Below are 5,762 nucleotides of genomic sequence, written 5' to 3'. Positions count from 1 at the left end.
AGTGCTGAAGTGAGTGGGCACGTGGGACAAGCCAAGTCACAGCAACACAACTGGCTCCTTTATACCTGCTCTGCCATTCATTTCAGTTTGGTTCTCTTCCAGATTTCTCCCACTGAGTGCTAAGGGAGATGTTCCTGCAGATGCAGGACTGGAAAAAAAAAAAAAAGCAGCAGCAGATGCCTCCAAGAGAACTTGTAATCAAAGGGCCATTGTAAGCCCTTTCTACACTGTGCTCGCTTGAGATGGATCGATGGTCTCTGCAAGCGCTGCATCACGGACCAGGGGTAGGCTGAAGCAAACCTAGTGCAGGTTCTCTCCAGGCTCATACCTGTCAGGTTTCAAATTTTCATAGCAAAACGAGATGAAAATTTTACAGCTCTCCAGAATCGATCTGCCCTTCTCTCATGAGCAGTTTGTAGGGATGTATGTTAAATCCAGAAACTAACGATGGTGGTTCCACTCTGCTGAGGTGACCCGGGTGTGGTTTTGGAATCTGGTTCACCCATTTTGATATCACAGAAGACACTGAGTTGCTTTAAATTCTGGTAAGAGGCAGATGACCATTACTAAAAGTGATGCCTTGCTGCAGTGCTGTCACAGCGTAGAGATACTGCTTCTGACATAAAAGGGGCACTGTGTGAGAACAGAGCTGTGGAAGGGAGGGATATGGTTCCCCCAAGGTAAGAGCCATGCTCAGCTTCATCCAGCAGGGTGAGGAGGATTTTTGCTACTATAGCTGTGCTGTTACTTCTGAGCGTGGTGAGAGATGACAGCCCCTTCCTCACGTTTGTTGTGTGTACAGGAGCTGCAGACCTGCAAGAGCTTAAACGAAGCACATGTGGCAGATGCATGACTCATCCGGTTTTTGCTACAGAATTAGTTCTGTGCGTGGCTTGTGTCAGCCTGTTCTGTGAAACCACTTCCTTAATTTACTTTGTCTAGATGTCATGGCTTAATCACTTAGTGTTGAAACCAATCTGGGGTTACAATAAGTCATTCACCTTGTGTCTGAATGCAGGCTGTACGCTCAGAGTAAATTAGAGGTAAATTTTCAGCCTGGCATCCATATGACTTCATCAGGAATAATGTGCCATGTTGCAGAATACATTTACATTATGTAGGACAGGTTTGTTTAACAGCTTAAACTAAACTAAGCACTAAAAAGCTACAGAGAAATAAAATTGCCACATTCTCCACACAGCTCAGTCTCCACTGATCCATGGGCACCCGCATGGCTGGGGAGAGGCACGGAGCTGTGTCAGGGAAGGGCTGGAGGGGTTAGGAAAAGGTTCTTCCCCAGAGGGCGGTGGGCATGGAACAGGCTCCCCAGGGCAGTGGGAATGACCCCGAGCTGCCAGAGTTCAAGGAGTGTTTGGACACTGCTCTCAGACACAGGGTTTGTATTTTGGGTGGCCCTGTGTGAAGCCAGTGGTTAGACTCAGTGACCCTTGTGGGTTTCTTCCAACTCGGGATATTCTGTGATTCTGTGATTCTCTTCTCATAATGCAGGGGATGAGGATCGTGACCTTCTTCCTCAAGCCTAGCACTGCTGAGAGTCCTAACTTTTCCTTACTTGAAGTATTCTCCTCAGCACTTACTTTCTCATGCTTTTCCAAACACTGTCCTGTAGTTGCCTGGCTATACTGTCAACGTGAAGGACACTCACATGGGTGTTGCTCACTCTCACATTCCAAGGGCCTTCCCAGCACCAAACCTTGGATAAAAGCCCTTTGTGTAAATAAGATCTTGTGGTACGACAGATTTGCAAACACTGTGAAGGAGCAAACTGGGAAAGGAAGGAAAGCCCCAAGAAGCGTTTAGCAGCCTGTGATTTGGCTTTGGCCTGAGGGCACTGAGACCCAGTGAAGGGGCTTGAGGCAAAATTAGGACCTGCTAAAGATGGCTGACCTGTGGTAAACGGAGCAGATGGCCTTTGCATATGTGGTTAGAAAGCAGGAAGAACCTGTGGCCTGTGAAGCACGTGGTCTTGCAACAGCTGTGGGCAATCTGTGACAGACCTAGTACAAGCACATAAAACACACTCAGCAAACCCAAGCTTTCACGGAGTTTACCTCCAGGTGCCAAAAGGAGCAAGTCTTCTTTCCCAGAGGACTGAAGGTTATTTCTGCACATTACCTGGAGGCTGCCTCAACTCTGGACCTCTGTGAAAGGGCCCGAAAGGGGCTGATATGTCTGCAAACAGTGGCCTTCTTCATAAGGGCAGATTTGGGACTGGGTGGGCAGGGTGGGGGTATGGGTAGGACAGTGAGCACATGGCGCACTAGTGACACTTTCACATGCACAGCTCTGTTCCCTTGATGTGTGTGGTTCCCTCAGCTTGACCCAGGGACTATCCAGTAGTGATTATTTATGTCTATTTGTGCCAGGGAAGGCTCAGGTTGACTGTTAGGAAAAACTTCTCATAAAGAGTGGTGCTGCAGGGGCACGGGCTGCCCAGGGAGGTGGTGCAGTCACCACACCTGGAGGTGCTCAAGAACCGTGTGGATGTGGCACTGGGGTGACGTGGTCAGTGGGCATGGTGAGATGGGCTGCTGGTTGGATGTGGTGACCTTAACAATTCTATGATCTCAGTCACCTAATTCTCACAGGTGTTTTCTCACAGGACACTGCTGAGTAGGACCGGCCTTTGCCTCCACAAAGAATACTCAAAAAGAAAGCCTGTTTTCAGAAGATGCCAGTAGCTGACTGTACATCCTGCTCTGTTGTCCCGTTCCAGCCTCCAGTAGCAGGCAGAAAGACTGGCAACGTTCCAGCCCAGAAGTACAGTTTATAACACTGCAGTTCCTAACAGCTGGATTTTTAGCACCGTATGGGGACAGAACAGCTCCTCTGTTACCTGCTCCGGTGAGAATTCAGCCATGGGTCCATGCAGCACAGCAAGGAGGGTGCTTGGAGAGGAAACCGTGGTGCATGCAGCGCCTAAAAGCCCAACACAGAACAGCAGTGCGTGGAAACGTCTTCCATTCACTGCTCGGGCTGAGCTCAGCATCAGCCGCCCTGCCATTAGGATGGACTGTAAACACATGAAGCCCCAACGTATTCCTAAGCAGTTCTGCTCAGTCTCCATCTGTGCTGAGGGCGCTGTGTGACAGCAACGCTGTGTTCTCAAGAATGCCATTATCCGCCTGCTTGGACAAACACGGAGGTTTTGAAATAATACATTCTTCCCAACTCACTCTGTATGAGATGCTCTGAAGGTTCGTCTCAGACATATTTGTCCTTCTCCATTAGGACACGCCGGCGTCCCCTCTGCGCTGCTCTCTGTTCTGTGCTGTTTGGGCTGAGGGAGAGCAGCACATTCCGTGACATTAAATGCATTTCTGCTGCTCGGTGTTGGGCTGCCCCAACTACCTGTGCCTGCAGTGGCCTCTCCGGAGGCAAAGAGTCGGCACAGATCTCAGGAGAGAAGAGCTGAGTGCACAGGGGGCTCTTGCTGAGGGACAGAGGGGATGAATGGAGACAGCCTCCCTGCACTTACAGGAGGAAATGGATGCAGCTCAAGTGCATGCAGTTCAGACACGGAGCTGGGAACATGCTGTACCGAGCACTGTGTTTTCTCTACGTTGTTGTTGTTGTCACACATAGCGCAGCCTATGGCAGGTCAGTCGAACCGGGTGATGTCCTCAGATTCAGCAAAATCAGTGTGTTTTGAGATTAAATCTACTGATCTCCTACACCTCATGTTCACAAGAGACGGAAGCGGTGATATGGCTTTCGTTAGTGCCGTCCTACGTGAAGCGCTTGCGGAGCTCCTGGCACCACACTTCTGCTCCATCACAACGGCTGCCATCCCCACCTCTTCACCACAGTGTGAAGGAATGAGATTCCAGAGAAGGGAGAGGGGTTGAGCACGGGGACGCAGCTCTGCTTCTGCCGCAGCCACGGGGCGTCGGGGAGCGGAGGGGACACCACGAGGATGCGGCACTCGCTGGTCATCCCAATGGAGCGACAGCTGCAACTCCCCGGGCCGTGTTAATGGTGCCGGGGCTGCTCTTTAAGTAATGCCTCCGATTGTATTACGCTGGCATAGTGAATGGTGGTGACTGCGTGGAAAAAACAGCGTTCCGTAGCCGGGAATTCGTTCTGTCAAATGGGACTGTGCTCTTTGCATCTCCTGAAGTTTCCGTGGAAATAAAATAGGAGCCGTTGCTTTTGGAGCGACCACTGCCGCACCCCCCGCCCCCACCCGCCACGGGGCAGCAGCCGCGGGGGGGCGGAGGTGGGGTGGATTGGGGGGGGGGGAGGAAACGGATCTGCGCATGCGCGGGGCGCCGCGGATCTTCCTGAGGGCGTTGACACGGAGTTACCTCTCACCTACTTCCCGGCGCCGCGTCCCGGCGGGGTAACTAGCGGTCAGGCGGCGCGCATGCGCGGTGATGGAATGCAGCGCGAGCAGGGCGGCCCCCCCAAGCCCCCCGGCACGCGTGCCCTGCTGCAGACCCGAGCCCTCCCCCAGCCTCGGGAGGGCCGCGGTGGGTGCAGCCCGGGTGGCGGCGTCTGTCGGTGCCTCGAGCCCGGCTGGAGGGGGTGCGGCGTGCTGCTGCGCCGGGGTTACTGCCGGTCATCGTCCCCGGCGCGCTCCCGCGGCGCGTTCCCGCTGCCGGCGGCTTCACGCGGGCGGCGCTGGGAGGGTGTGCTGCCTTGTTACTGTGGGGCCTTGCTGAGGGCTACCAAATCAGCCCACCGCCGCCATGCCCACCGACCTCGTCCCTCAGCGCCACGTCCACACGGTTGACGTGACCTGCAGGATGCAGGCGCTGTGTGAGTGTTGTCTTCGAGTCAAGAAAGACAGAGATGCAACCCACGCAGGCTTCATGTCAGCCATCTTTATTACAGACACTCACTGCATGGCTGTTGCCCAGCCGAATGGGTCAGCAGTGACCCGAACCCACTGGGAAACTAACGGTTGGGTTGTCCTTGGGTTGTCCGTTGGTTGTACACGAGTTGGCCCTGGGTGGTCCTTGGCTATCCTTGGGTTGTCACTGAGTCGTCCTCGGGTTGGGCTTCGGTGGTCCTTGGGTGGTCTTTGGGCTGGCCTTGGGTTGTTGTTGGTGTTGTTGTAGCTTAATTTCAGGAATGTTTTTAGCAGCATAACAGCAGGATAGGCCCCCAAAGCAATCCTCCCCTCCCTTTAGCAGACACCAAAACTGAAGGAGATGGAGTCCTCCAAGAATCTGTAATATGATACGGGTTCGCTTTCTACTGCTCCATAAAAGCAACTGAAGTACAGTGTAACTGTCGTTAAATAGCTACAAAAGAGGTGAAAGAAATGCTTTTGTTCTCTCAGAGAGTGTGCTTTGCTCCTACTTAGCTTCTTAAGCTGTAGGCACACTGACACAAAATACACAATATTGCACAGCAACGTAAAATCAAGCAGTGAAGGATTTAGGGGGAATGTTTCTTTGCTTTTAGAAGCAGCTTCCCCCGCATGATACCTTGTGATTCGCTATAGAGTTAACTGCTTTCCTTGTTGTTTTTCCCCTCTGTGTTGTGCTGCGTTTTCCCTGGATCCACCGCCCTACCCTTTCAGACTTCCTCCTGTTTCCAAAGCGCTGATGGATTTCTCTCTCTCAGCATTTTGCTGCTTTACAGGCTGCTGGGTCAAGTTGCTTACTGGTCATCCCTGCGCTGGAAATATTTAGATTGCAATGGGAAGCAAAAGGGAAGTTGGAGCAACCGTTTATCATCTTTACAGCTTTAAAGCTATTTTTCCTTCCTCCCTGCCCCCCATCACATTACCC

General features: G+C 52.4%; 1 long non-coding RNA gene across 2 annotated transcripts; it reads left to right on the top strand.

Annotated features, from left to right (window-relative positions):
* Window positions 1-531: 531 nt before the first annotated feature.
* On the top strand, window positions 532-4,182 carry LOC121108511. Of its 2 annotated transcripts, none has more exons than XR_005843055.2 (2): window positions 532-680; window positions 2,624-4,182. It is a non-coding gene; the product is annotated as an uncharacterized LOC121108511 (long non-coding RNA). The 2 variants fall into 2 exon arrangements; XR_005843054.2 differs by having other exon boundaries at window positions 2,610-4,182.
* The last annotated feature ends 1,580 nt before the right edge of the window (window positions 4,183-5,762 follow it).

The sequence above is a fragment of the Gallus gallus genome, chromosome Z, assembly GCF_016699485.2.
Source record: "Gallus gallus isolate bGalGal1 chromosome Z, bGalGal1.mat.broiler.GRCg7b, whole genome shotgun sequence".
Classification (NCBI taxonomy): Eukaryota; Metazoa; Chordata; class Aves; order Galliformes; family Phasianidae; genus Gallus; species Gallus gallus.
This window is presented reverse-complemented; position numbering and strand designations above follow the sequence as displayed.